The sequence below is a fragment of the Drosophila virilis genome, chromosome 5, assembly GCF_030788295.1.
Source record: "Drosophila virilis strain 15010-1051.87 chromosome 5, Dvir_AGI_RSII-ME, whole genome shotgun sequence".
NCBI classification, from domain to species: domain Eukaryota; kingdom Metazoa; phylum Arthropoda; class Insecta; order Diptera; family Drosophilidae; genus Drosophila; species Drosophila virilis.
The window spans coordinates 9,072,408-9,084,625 of record NC_091547.1 but is presented as its reverse complement, the minus strand read 5'-3'; the positions used below and the strand labels follow the sequence as shown (position 1 = coordinate 9,084,625).

General features: G+C 41.2%; 1 protein-coding gene across 5 annotated transcripts in view; it reads left to right on the top strand.

The window, feature by feature from the left end:
• The window catches only part of fra (neogenin protein frazzled), a 44,922-nt gene that overhangs the window by 22,171 nt on the left and 10,533 nt on the right, over positions 1-12,218 (top strand). The window lies entirely within an intron of this gene.

Sequence of the window (12,218 nt, the reverse complement as noted above, 5' to 3'; positions counted from 1 at the left end):
CCTGTTCATAGATTGGACCATGCAACGCACGACGGGCACACGACGGGCCCAGCAGCAGGCCACCTGACCCAGAATATCCAGGGGTTGCTGCAAGGGGCGCCAGATTGGGCTGCTAAAATCTCATCAGATCATTCACAAATTCAATAAAATCAATGGAATTGAGTTCAGTTCCCACATTCAACAAAACCAACCCCAAACCCGAAACTAGCCAGCCATATAAACCCACCCCATGGACCATAACATGACCTAAGTCAGCCAGCCCAACGTGCCCAGAATAACGTGTATATAGCATTCAGCTTTAGCCCACTGTACATTTACCTGCCCCAGTAGCTCTGGCATTGTTGCCACAAAGGTTAGAATACTTGAACCTGACATAAATAAAAGAATTTTACAGAAAAAAGTGCTTAAAGGAAACAGCCTAAATTAGATAGAAACGGTTGAATTTAGAATCATTTATACCATTAAAAAATACATATTTTGATGTAGTTTCTAGAATATTATTTTTAAAAGAACATATTGGCAGAAACTAGATTTTGTCTAGAAGCATTGAACCCACAACAAATAATAAAATCTTAAAAAAAAAAAATTATGTGGAGACTGAAAAATGTCTGAGAACTTGAAATTTCAAAATTGTAAATCTGGAAAAGTTTGATTATACAAAATTGGAAAAAGAGGCAGTATATTAGTCTAAACTAAATGAAAAATGCTATAAAAATTTGTAGCTTACATTATTTTAGATGGAAAAAACTGTGAAATCAATAAATAACACATTTGACCCTGGCTTTGAATTTGCGGTAAAGCCAATTTTCCACACTGAAAGGGATCAATTTATAATTTATAATCAGCCGAAATTAATGGAACAGCTCAGAAATATAAATAATTGGCGGCAAGTTGAAAGCTCTGAGAGCATCATCGAACAGATATTCGAACTCTGGCCCCGTCCTCGGGCTGTCAGCAACTTGTGGCATTATCTGCTGGGGCAGTGCGTGCGGAACTAATGTAGAATGCGAGTAAATAGGCAACTTCCAGCTGAAAACAACAACTTTTTCTTTGCTGCGTTTGCAAAATATAAAAAGGGGGGGAAACTGAATAATAATAACAAGTGGAAGAAGAAGTCGTCGACTGCGTTGATAAGAATTTAATTCCTCATGCCCCCCAGGCGAAATGCAATCAAAAACAAAACAGACAGCGAACCATACGAAAGTCGAGCGTTAAATTGCTTTTCCGCCTGGATGGTGGCCGACGGGGATAAGTAGAAGGGTAGGGGTAGCGAAAAACTTTAGCTGGTCGCCATCTGTAAAACATTTTCTAAAACCATTTTTACAGACTCTCTCCCAAGAAGCAAGTGCATGACACTAAAACACTGAGCAACAAAAGTTGTTGAACGAGCACAAAATATTCGAAATATTTATATCTAATCTCAAAAGGATGCCGAGCATAACACAAAAGTTGCTGCTGACTTTTCCCGAGCTTAGTTTTGTTAGCCAGTGTAGAAGCTAGCCCCCAACTTACGTGTAGATGGCAACATTTACAATTTCATAATGCAAAAGTTGCGCTGTGCAACAAGCGGCGGCGTCGCAGGATGCCAAAGGACAATGCACAGGCAGCGGAAAAGCGGGAAAGCAGCAGCTGCCGCAGCATGTGGCGAAAGTCATTTACGGCGGGCAGTGCAAAAAAAAAAAATGGAAGTTGCAGAAAAAGACGTTAAGCAAACATTGAACTCTGGTCTCAGCAGGTGGACGGGGGCATGTGTCAAATTAAAGTAAAATGAAATCAAGCTGGCAGCTAGAAAGTCCTTAAGTGCCACGCCCCCGCGACATCAGGCGAATTGCACATTTGCCTGTCATTCGGCCTGAATGATGAGCTAGTTAGTCTAAGCGGCTAACTAGCTAAAACGCGTTGCATGCCGCACAACACAAAGCGTTGACAGCCTAGCTAAGCTTATGTTTAGCCAACTAAATGCCACACACAGGCAACGCACACACACACACACACACACACAGCACACGAGCCCATTTAACCCCATCCTAATGCTATCGTACAATATGCCACACGGCGCGCCTCATTGACGCCGACACTGACCAGCTGCCACTTGGCCGCCGCCGTTCGACGTCGTGATTATACCCTAAGCCCCCCCAAGGGAAGCCAGTGGGTAGTATGAGGCACAACATAAAGGTTGTTACATGCCGAAAGGCTGACATATGGCAGGGTATAATAATCGGTTCTTAAATGCTTGAACTCAATTAAAGTCGGGGCATTTTTCACGTACAAAGTAATGAAAGTTTTCAACAGATACTTGCCATCATCTACTATTTGGATGTTCTTATATCAGGAGATATTCCTCGAATCAAAATAAAACGTACATATATGGGACTAGTTAGGAAGCTTGGATTATATTGAACTTTCCCATAGGTCAAGGAACACTGATCCCAGCTATTTCTCTGCTGAGTGGGTATATCTGAAGCTGAGATACTAAATAGTATACAAGCTGTAGGGTATTTCACACGCGACTTACCGAACAACATTCCTTCCTAATTGTTAATTAATACATCACGCACACACACACACACACACACGCGCACATTTAACAAACTCTTGTAAGCGGCTTAAGTGCCTCTGGACAGAAAACTCCACAAGGTTTTTCCTATGTACGTAATTATGTTAAGCTTTTCCAAATGTCCGACCCTTTGGTCAGTCGCAGACAATCTCTGAAAGAATTCCATGGATATTGCCACAAAACCAAAATTGATTTATAACTTTTTTTTGTGGCCGCTCGAGCCGGACAGCTTTCGACACATTTCGATAATGTTATCAAAGGCAACAATCATATGGCAGCAGTTACAACGCCCCAATTCGCCTCGTCTGCCGTTGTAACATAAATGTGCAGCATATCTTATCGTGTTTTTTTTTTTGTTGTAATCGATAACTTGCTTCGATTTCCATGTAACTGATTTATGTGGGGCGCACATCTGGGGGAAAATACTTAGCAGCAACTCGCATGTTAACAAATTTTATCTGACATCTTTACAAAATGTCTAAAACTCTTTTGTCTTTTGTTTTTCCTCGTTGCAGGTAAGATGCGTGCTAGGCGACGGCTTCTCTGATGCTGATAAGTCAGCCGGAAAATGAAAATGAATGAGTAAATCGGTCAACTTGGCAACTCTCTTTAATTGAAAACTGAGAAGGAACCGCAATTGAATTAAGTGCATGTCGCAAAGTTTGTACACTTCATTCATTTAACTAATTTAACTTTCAACCAAATGGTTACCACAATTTAAGCACTCCCAAGAGTTGATTTCTCATGGTTAAAATGAGTTTTTTGTGAATGTCTACAAATGACATGATCTAAAACTTTACAATATTTTATTTAGAACTCCCTATGAAAATCTAGAATCGCTTTCTAAGGTGCCTAGCTCCTATGTTGTTCAGTTCTGGCTCCACTTCTAGTTCGCCTCTCTATGCCAGAGTCACCAACTCAAATATTATTTGAAAGTTTATTAAGATTTATTAGCTTATTTATAAGAAATGTCCGACTCAGATGCCCTTAAACCTACAATTAGGCTTTCTTTATGTACACTGCTCTTCTTTGCGCTTCTCATGAATTCATTTTGATACGATTTTGTGATATATATTAAACTAAGGGCAAAGATTTAAATAATATGGAACTTCGTAGTAGTGGATATACCAAATTCCTTGTCATAACTGTGAGATGATGAGCCGTATCTAAGCTAGTTGCCAGGTCGGCTTTGCCCCACAATTGCAGTTTTGTACGGAGAGGGTATTAAAAGCGCTTGTGTAATCTAGAAGTGCTTTCAGGCTGAGAAGCCGCTTTTGTCTCTATGCATAATGGAACTGAGAATATTTTTGCAGGCGATTTTCTATTTAATCTGCACTCAGCATCAGCAGCAACAACCTCATCATAGCCATCATTATCGCCATCATCATGATGATGATGAAGGCCTTTCATACGCACGTATGAACAATTTCTCGTTTTCCATAGCATTTCTTTAGAAGGCAGACGCGTCATAAACTGCAGGCTTAACACCAGTCAATGGGTTTTTCCTTAGGCTAGAGCAAAACAAAAGCGCAGGCAACAAGAAAACCCAATAAGTTCTGTCCATTGATACAAATTGGCAGTCGAAACGTGAAGTTGCAGAAGAGAGAAGCGACTGATGATGACAATGCCGAGATGATTAACGATATGGGAAAGAACTCTCTGAGTAACTTATGCTACAATCTGGCCCGAGCAGAAGCTAACAACAGGATGAATAATACATTCAGACCTGGACCTGGACTGCTCTGAATGCCTTTTGAGGATGCAACGTGTTGCTGCAACTTTTCAATGCGCAAGTGGGCGTGGCTCGCTGCGCCTGCCTGACTGTTGGCTGATAAAACTTTAATCATCATCCGCTGGCTGAGAATCCTGTGCATTCTAAGCGAAGTTTATGTTTTAAATTGGCAAACAGAACAAAAGTTGCCAAAAGTCTTTGCTAACTTGGCCAACTGCTGGATTGTTAGCTGATTGCGTTTCGGGCGTTTATTGCTTGCACTTTTGGCTGGCTCCTATAACCCAGCCAGCAGCTATTTGAGTGGCTCAAATCCAGACGACAATTCTGGCTCAGTCATCTCAAAGGCTTTTGTCGGCGCATTACCAGCTTCTCTTCTCCCTCTCTCTCTCTCTCTTTCTCCCTCTCTGTGTGCCCTTGCCATGTGCTTCTTTGTCATCATCTTTGCGCATTTCTTGGGAATTGCAACATGGCTCGTTCCATTCAATTTGTATGCAGGCCCAGTTGCCACATGATAACAGCCTCGGTCTTAACCACCTTTATTTATGTGGCCGACAGTGGACTGAGTGGCGCTTTCAGAGAGTTCTAGCCGAGAACAATACAGACACATATAATATATATGTGTCTGTGTCTGCATGCTTTATGGTTAGTTCCATGTATCTGCATGTCTTTATGGTTTCTCCAATTCTCTATGTATTATGTTCCTACTGCTGTTTCCTTTCTCACACTCAACTATCCGCATTCTCATATCTTTTGGCGATAAACTTGTCGCTGCGCATAATAAAATTTGTTACCTCTCAAATTATGCGCCATACATAGATGACTATCGTTGAACAACTTTAGCTGGGAATACTACTCAAACAACTCCTGTGGCTACGCCTCCCCCTCTTTTGTTTGTTGGGCCTGCGTAATTTGAGCTTACTTTGTATTGTCATTGTCAGAGTCCGCAGTCGAGGACAATGGCTTCCTACTCCTTGTGCTTCGTCTCCTCCTTCAGCGTTCACTTCATTTACGCCATTTGCTTCAATTTCATGGGCTAGCTCAATACGCACAAAAACATTTTATAAAGCTGTCTTTCGGCCGGGCATTTATTCCCGTGCAGATAGTCTTTGCCAGAAAAACTCAACCAAACAATTAGTTAGTTTGCTGTATGCAGCGGAACTCGACGGGAAAACACTTATTACGAACTTATTTTTTCTAAAAAAAATATTTTGTACGATTTCTTCCATGCCTTTCTATGCGATTTTCATGAATTCATATATTACACCTATTTATGAGAAATATTCAACCTATCTGCCCTTAAATCTGAAAATATTATTTAATGTGATTTGCTCTTCTATGCGCTTCTCATGTAATCATTTTATACCTGATAAAATTAACTGATGTGCCTCCATGTAAAAAAAATTAAAGTAAACTGGGACTACAATGCATAAACTCTTGCCTGCCCTTTTATAACTTCTGGTTGTAGAAACTATTTTCGCATTTATTTATGCGCAGTCAGGATCCAAAACAAGCGTCGGCGTTCACTGAACCAAACACTCCAAAGGATGATAGAGGAGGGAAGGCTGGCAGCGAGTCGGCAAGCTCATAAATTAGCTGCAAACCGCAATTGCTCAATGACAAAACGAATAGACAGGCAGCGTAATGGAAGGGGCGAGGTGGGAGGCGAATCAGTTAAGTCGCGGGCGGGGCATTTGAGGTGGCACGGGTGGCACATAAATCCTGGCCCAGAGCCATTAGGTGTTTGATGGCTGCTTGTAATTAGCATAATTGAAATGTAATAAAAGGAGTGGAAGCTGATTGAGAGAGATTGCTGGCTGGAAGGGGTCGAAGGTTATCAAATCAATTGAAGGTTGACTTTAAAGCTGGCAAATGCCAAATGCCAACTGCCAACTGCAGGCAAAGGCAACCGCAACAGCATGGCATGTGCAGGGGCGCAGGCGAGTGGGGCACAGGAGTCAGTGCGCCCGACAAAGCGGATTTGCCCTTTGGTCAGATGGCTGTACCCTGTTCATGTCCATTGATGTTTTCACTTGATGCGACAATCAAAGCGGCGGCCAGCGGCAAGTGGAGGAGCAGCTCCCTCGAGTGCTGGGCTCTGGTGTCTGGGCCATCTAATGGTAGGCAGACGTTTATAATTATATTTGTGCAGCATTTCGTGTCGCCAGGCCGAGCGCAGACAGAGGGCAGCGGGGCGCAAGTGGCCAAAGGGGTGGGCGGGGCTGGGCATATTGGTCTGGTCGTTGTGGATGTTGTGGCATCATGCGGCTTCGCTTATCCTGTCGCCTTTTCAGTTTAAATCTCTACACGCAGCCGAGCTTTCTGTTCCCTCCCGTTTGTTAGCTGTTTTTGTCGCCCGGGGCATCAGCCGTTTTTCCGTTTTACTGTTTCGTTTTTTTTTCCCCCTCCGACTTTGGCCATTTTGTGGCTACAACAAGGCGCCGCATTAAAGTGAAAAGCGTTCGCTTCAAGTGCTTATCAAAGCGGCCAAGGTGACATCCAGAGCATAAAAATGAGCAGCAAACCGGAAATGAGTTTGCAACTTTAAATTGTGTAAATTGATCAAGTTTATATGCCTTAATATTCAGCTGTAATACTATATGTTCTCACAATAGTTAAAAGTCATTAAATTAACAAATACTCCAGCTTTCTGTCTACGCATATTGAAACTCCTTTATTTCTCTTTATGCTCTATCCTTGTTTAAAACATTATTCCTTACACTCACAGCATATCTTTCTTGGCTTTAATTTTTTTTTTCCTTTTGTTGCCATATTCTTAAACGTTTTTGGTCCTTTTTAATGAACGCTATCGTTCGCACATCGTTTTAATCAAAGGGCTTCAATTTATTTCCATAAAAGTTAACGCTTAACTTCACCAGGACAGTTTACTTGAGTTAAATAAAGTCGCAGACCTATGCACACACACGACACCCTCCTCTCGTATTAATTAAATAAGCTGAAGAATTGCAATTGGCTTCGTCTGTGCACTTGGCAATGCACAATTTGAATTGCAGCTGCCTTTGGCTGCATTTCACACGCCGCTGCCCATTTGGAGTCAACGAATCGAATTCACACGCACAACGCTGCAATTTGGTCTTGGAAGGAAAGGGGTGTGTAGTGTGTGTGAAGGAGGGGGTAAGGGGTTGTAGGGAAACTGACGGCAGACATTTCCGCCAGCAAGTTTTTGTGGCGCTTTTCCTTATGTTTTCGCTCAGCGTTAGCTCATTTCATTTTGCCAACCAAATGGAATATCAACAAGCCCAACGAAAATCGATGCAGTCGCCCGGGGCCAAAGCTGTGTCGAAGCTGTGGCCTGCAACTGTGGCAACAATTGTGGCCATATCCGCGTTTGGGCCGACGGCTTTGGGTCGCGCTGCGGCGCGAGCGTGCGATGCACATTTTCCGATAGCCCGGCCAGCTAAAGGAGTCGATTTGGCGACTTGGCTAAATGCAAATGCAATTGAGTCCAGGCACACTATGTAGATTTTGGCCAAAAGACGCTTTAAGCATTTGTTGGCCCGCATTTTTTGGCTAGCTGAGGCTGGCTGGCTGGCTGGCTTATTGGCACATTTGAACCCTTAGTGGCGGCTGCTGCTGCGCATAAATTTTTAGCTGGCGATAAGCGTAGCCTGTTACCAGCTGGACTCTGCCCATATACCCTATATACCATATACTCTAACCCCCTTCTGGCCTGTTGGCTGCCCAATTTAACCTTAAAAGGTGCTACCATTAGCCCGCTCTAATGGCCTTTTCTCCCAGCTTGAGATATTTGCCAGGCGATAGGCGCATTTGCGAGCTGCTTCTTTAAATATTTGCCATTGTTGTTGTCACTGTTATGTGTGTTGTTGTTGTTGTTGTTGTTGCACATACATACAATTTTGGCTAATTGCGCGCCGTCGTCGTTGCGTGTTTGAAGCCAAATGCTTTGCATTTTGGCAATTTGGTAGTTTTCTCTTTTGGCCATATGCAAATTTGATTAGTTTTTTTGTTTTTGTTGCAGCCCTGCGTGGGCGTGGCCATGGCCATGCCCAAGTAATAAGCTTAGAGCTGAAAATGCCTTGGCAATTAGCCAATTGATTTAAGCCCAAAAACTCGTACATTGTACATTGTTTTTCCAGTTGCAGTAGCTGCCCATTTTCTTGTTTGGGCCATCAATTTTCAACGTTTTTTTTTTTTTTTGTTTTTTCGGCTGAAAAACAGAAAAAGTTGACAGCATTTTTCTTACGAACTGCTAATTTTTTATCGTTTACTTTTGCTGCTGTCGCTCGCCGCTTGACATCAACATTTGCATATTGTGTTTGCCGAAGTGTATGTTGTTTGTTGTTTTTTGTCTCATGTCTGTTGTCTGTTCGCTGTTGGCTGTGGATCTGGTTGTGGACATGGACAAGTTCAGCGGATGGAGCTGTTGCTGTCCAAGTTTGCGACGCGTCTGCTTAGCAGCAGCTGCTGCTGCTGCAGTTGTTGTTGTTGTTCATTTTTATCGCTTGCAAATGAAAAATCGTAAAATATGCAAATTCATTGGAAAATCATAAATATTCATGCTGTTGCAGCAGCAGCAGCAGTTGCCAGGAGTCGGACGAGCAGGAGTACGTTGCTCTGCTATTGGCCTCCGAGTGGCCCAGACTGACCAGTTGACTGATGTCTAAGCTGTCGCATAGAGTGTGCTGGGAGGGGGTTAAAGGGGGTGCCATGGCGTTTGTATACGTGTTTGCATATCGATAGCAAACTTTTAATATACTATTTGTTTGATAATTTCGCCCCTCCATTGCCTCTCCTCCCACTACGTTTCCCTGCTGCTCTTTTCGAAAATATACTTTTCCAACAGTTAAAGAAATTGAATTTTTAACATTTCCGTTTCGCGGTTAAATTCTTAAACGTTAAACCTTCATTTGTTGAGGGAACGGGCTTGCATGTCATTAAAATTAAAATTATTAAAATGAGTTTCGCCTTCCATTGCTGCTTCACTCTTCTAAAATCGTCATCTAACTGTTGCAGAAAGCCGACTTCTTATCGTTTTCCTTTTTGTGCAGCATTCTTAAACGTTAGGAATTGCTTTGAAATCGTACAATAGAATATTATTTGAGCATAGAATCAATTGATGTACTCAAATATTAAGTTCTAAGCCTATTTGCTTTAGAAACACATGAAATTTCCGGCTGGACTTTATACGTAAGTTGTGTATGAAATCGGCAACTTATTGATAGTTGAGCCTACAAGATTCTTACTACATTTTTGGATTCCTACTGATAAAATTCAGCATATTCTATAGAGTCTACATATATATGCATTTCAGATATATTCCTAGTTATATATAACTTTGCCTTATAGCTGGAAAACTTAGGCAATATATAACAATAACTATATCTACCAGCTGCTCCTTAATTAATCAAATCAAATCAATACCAATAGAAACATATTTTTAAGAAACCCTTTAAGCTGCCCTCGCGCTGCTCTTGGCTCGCGACTGTTGCATTTCTTGTGTGTGTTTGGCTTGCATTTCCATTTGTTAGGCTCGCCGAATCAAAATTTTTTAATCTTATGTTAATTTTTGTTGTGCGTGACTCGCACATTTTGTGTGTGTTTTTTGTTGTTTTTTTGTTTAAGTCGGTTGAGTTGCGACGTTTCGAACAATTAAAGTCAATTAAGTCGAACGCATATTTAATCAAATATTTTACTTTACAACTTTTTTTCTCTTTGCCTTTTGAGTTTTCAATTTCTTTGGCTGCAATTTAAAGTGAACTTTTTTCCAGGGAAATGAGCTCACAAATCTGTCTAAATTATAATTGTTTAATTTGATTCAATGAGCACTCGCAATTAAAACAACTTCAAAGGGGAAGGCAGCTGCGGGCAAGGGGGAACTTGGCCAATTGTGGATCTGGTTGCTGTCGTGGACGACAACTCAATTATGCAACAACAGGCATTATAATATTATCATATTTTTCATGTAGAAATATATACATTTTTTCTCCGTTTATTTCCTTAATTAAAATAAATATTTTCTCAGCCCAAATTGCGGCAATTCGAGGGGTTGAATTAAAAGTCTGCATTGTGTGATATATGAGAGGCCATATACGAAAAGTTGCTGACTCTAGCTTGTTGCAGGCACTGAGTGGGAATTAGGGAATTAGGGGCCACAAAATGTACAAAAATAAAGTATTTAAAGCATTTTGTTAAAGACTTTACATACGAAAGTAACTTGGGGATTTGCATGGTAAACATTTCTATTTGCTCGAAAAGAGAATGAAATGCCGAGAGCTTAGGTTTGGGCATCGAGGGCTTCGGGCTTTCATTGTAGTACATTTACATATTTTACAGCCTACTCCGTTTCGACAAATGCACACAAAATCTTTTCAAGCGCAAAAATTCTGGTTTGTAAATCGCGCCGGGCGAGACTGTGGGAGTATGTAGCCGGGGTAGCCGCATAATAAAAGTAATGCAACGTCCTTTTTTTGTTTTACTGTTTCCGCTGAAACAAAGGCCAACAACAGTTTGGTAAAATGCATAAATTGTATGCACAATTCAATTGGCATGTTCCGAGCTGTAGTTTCTGCGAAAATTCAACTGAGTTATGGCAGTGAAGAGATATTTATGCGATAAAAGTAAATCAAAGATATTTGAGGGCAGAAAACATAACTTTCAATATTAAAAATCAGCATATGAAGCTCAGTTAAAATTGAGTTTAAATTTGGAGTTTTTGGAAACAGCATGTGCAAAAAACAAACGAAGAAATTCGTTTTTTTTTTTTTGGCCACAAAAATTGTTCTAGAGAATTGTTCCGAGCTCTAATTTCAACAAAGAATTGACAAAGTAAGTTTTTTTAACTATTCGTTTCTAAATGTATGCAAAGTTAACGTAATGTTACTATAATAGATCAAGAACTCATTCTGAAAATGTCGAATCCTTAAAAACAAAACTTCTAAATACAGTTCGAACTTTTGACAAGAGCAAGAAAATATTAGCTGAACTAAAATTGCACACTGAGATCCAGAAGTGTGTTCCAAAATGCAATTTCTGCAGCAGTACAAAAGAATGAAGCTGAGTTTAGGAGTTTTTGTAAAGCGGAACAGCAAAATATCGAAAATTGTCAACTTAAAGCATTACATTTAAATGGATTGTAAAGGAAGTTCTATACGTAACTCCTGTTTAGTTAACCGCCGCACAGGAAGCCAGACAGACAGACAGGCAGACGGACAGAGGACGGCTCAACAGTTGCCACATGATGGGGCATGAGGCATGGTGTTGCATTAGCCAACAGCCAACAGCCAAAAGCAACAGCAACTTTTGCCTCATTTAATTGCCAACGACACAAGCGGCAGCCGACAAAGTTTTCCATATGCCACGGCGCCGCTGCGGTTTACCAAGCAGTAGAGAGGGGCAAATGTGATGTGAGGGGGGGAAGGAGAGGAGGGTAACTAAGTGAAAGGCCCTGTTAATGGCCACGATACGAAATTTACAAAATTTGATTATGATGCCGAGCTATCTGGCCGTCTGAGAGGAACTTTCAGTTGGTTGCAACTTCATTTGTGGCAACAGCCAGACGCCAGGGCAATGCGTATAAAATGAGAAATGGAATAGCTCTCAAGTGCAAGCCCCCCTCTCCTTTTCATTCCCCATCCCCTCTCACGCTCTCTGCAACTCTTATTGGTTTTGAAAATTTATCCAATTAGCATTTCATTAAAATGACTTTTGATTTTTGTTGCTTTTCGCTTGACATGTGAAATAAATATGATAATTAATTTTCATCGAATGCAAGTGGGCCTGGGCCTCTTATTATTATTTTTAGTTTTATTATGATTTCTGCTCCCTCTTTTATGTTATGCCTGGCGACAGTTCCAGACTTAGATAAGAGCTCCACCAAAATCGAACGCAATTGACACAATTTCGGTAGCTGCTGCACAGATAACCTCAATTTGCCTTTCGAAATGTATCTGT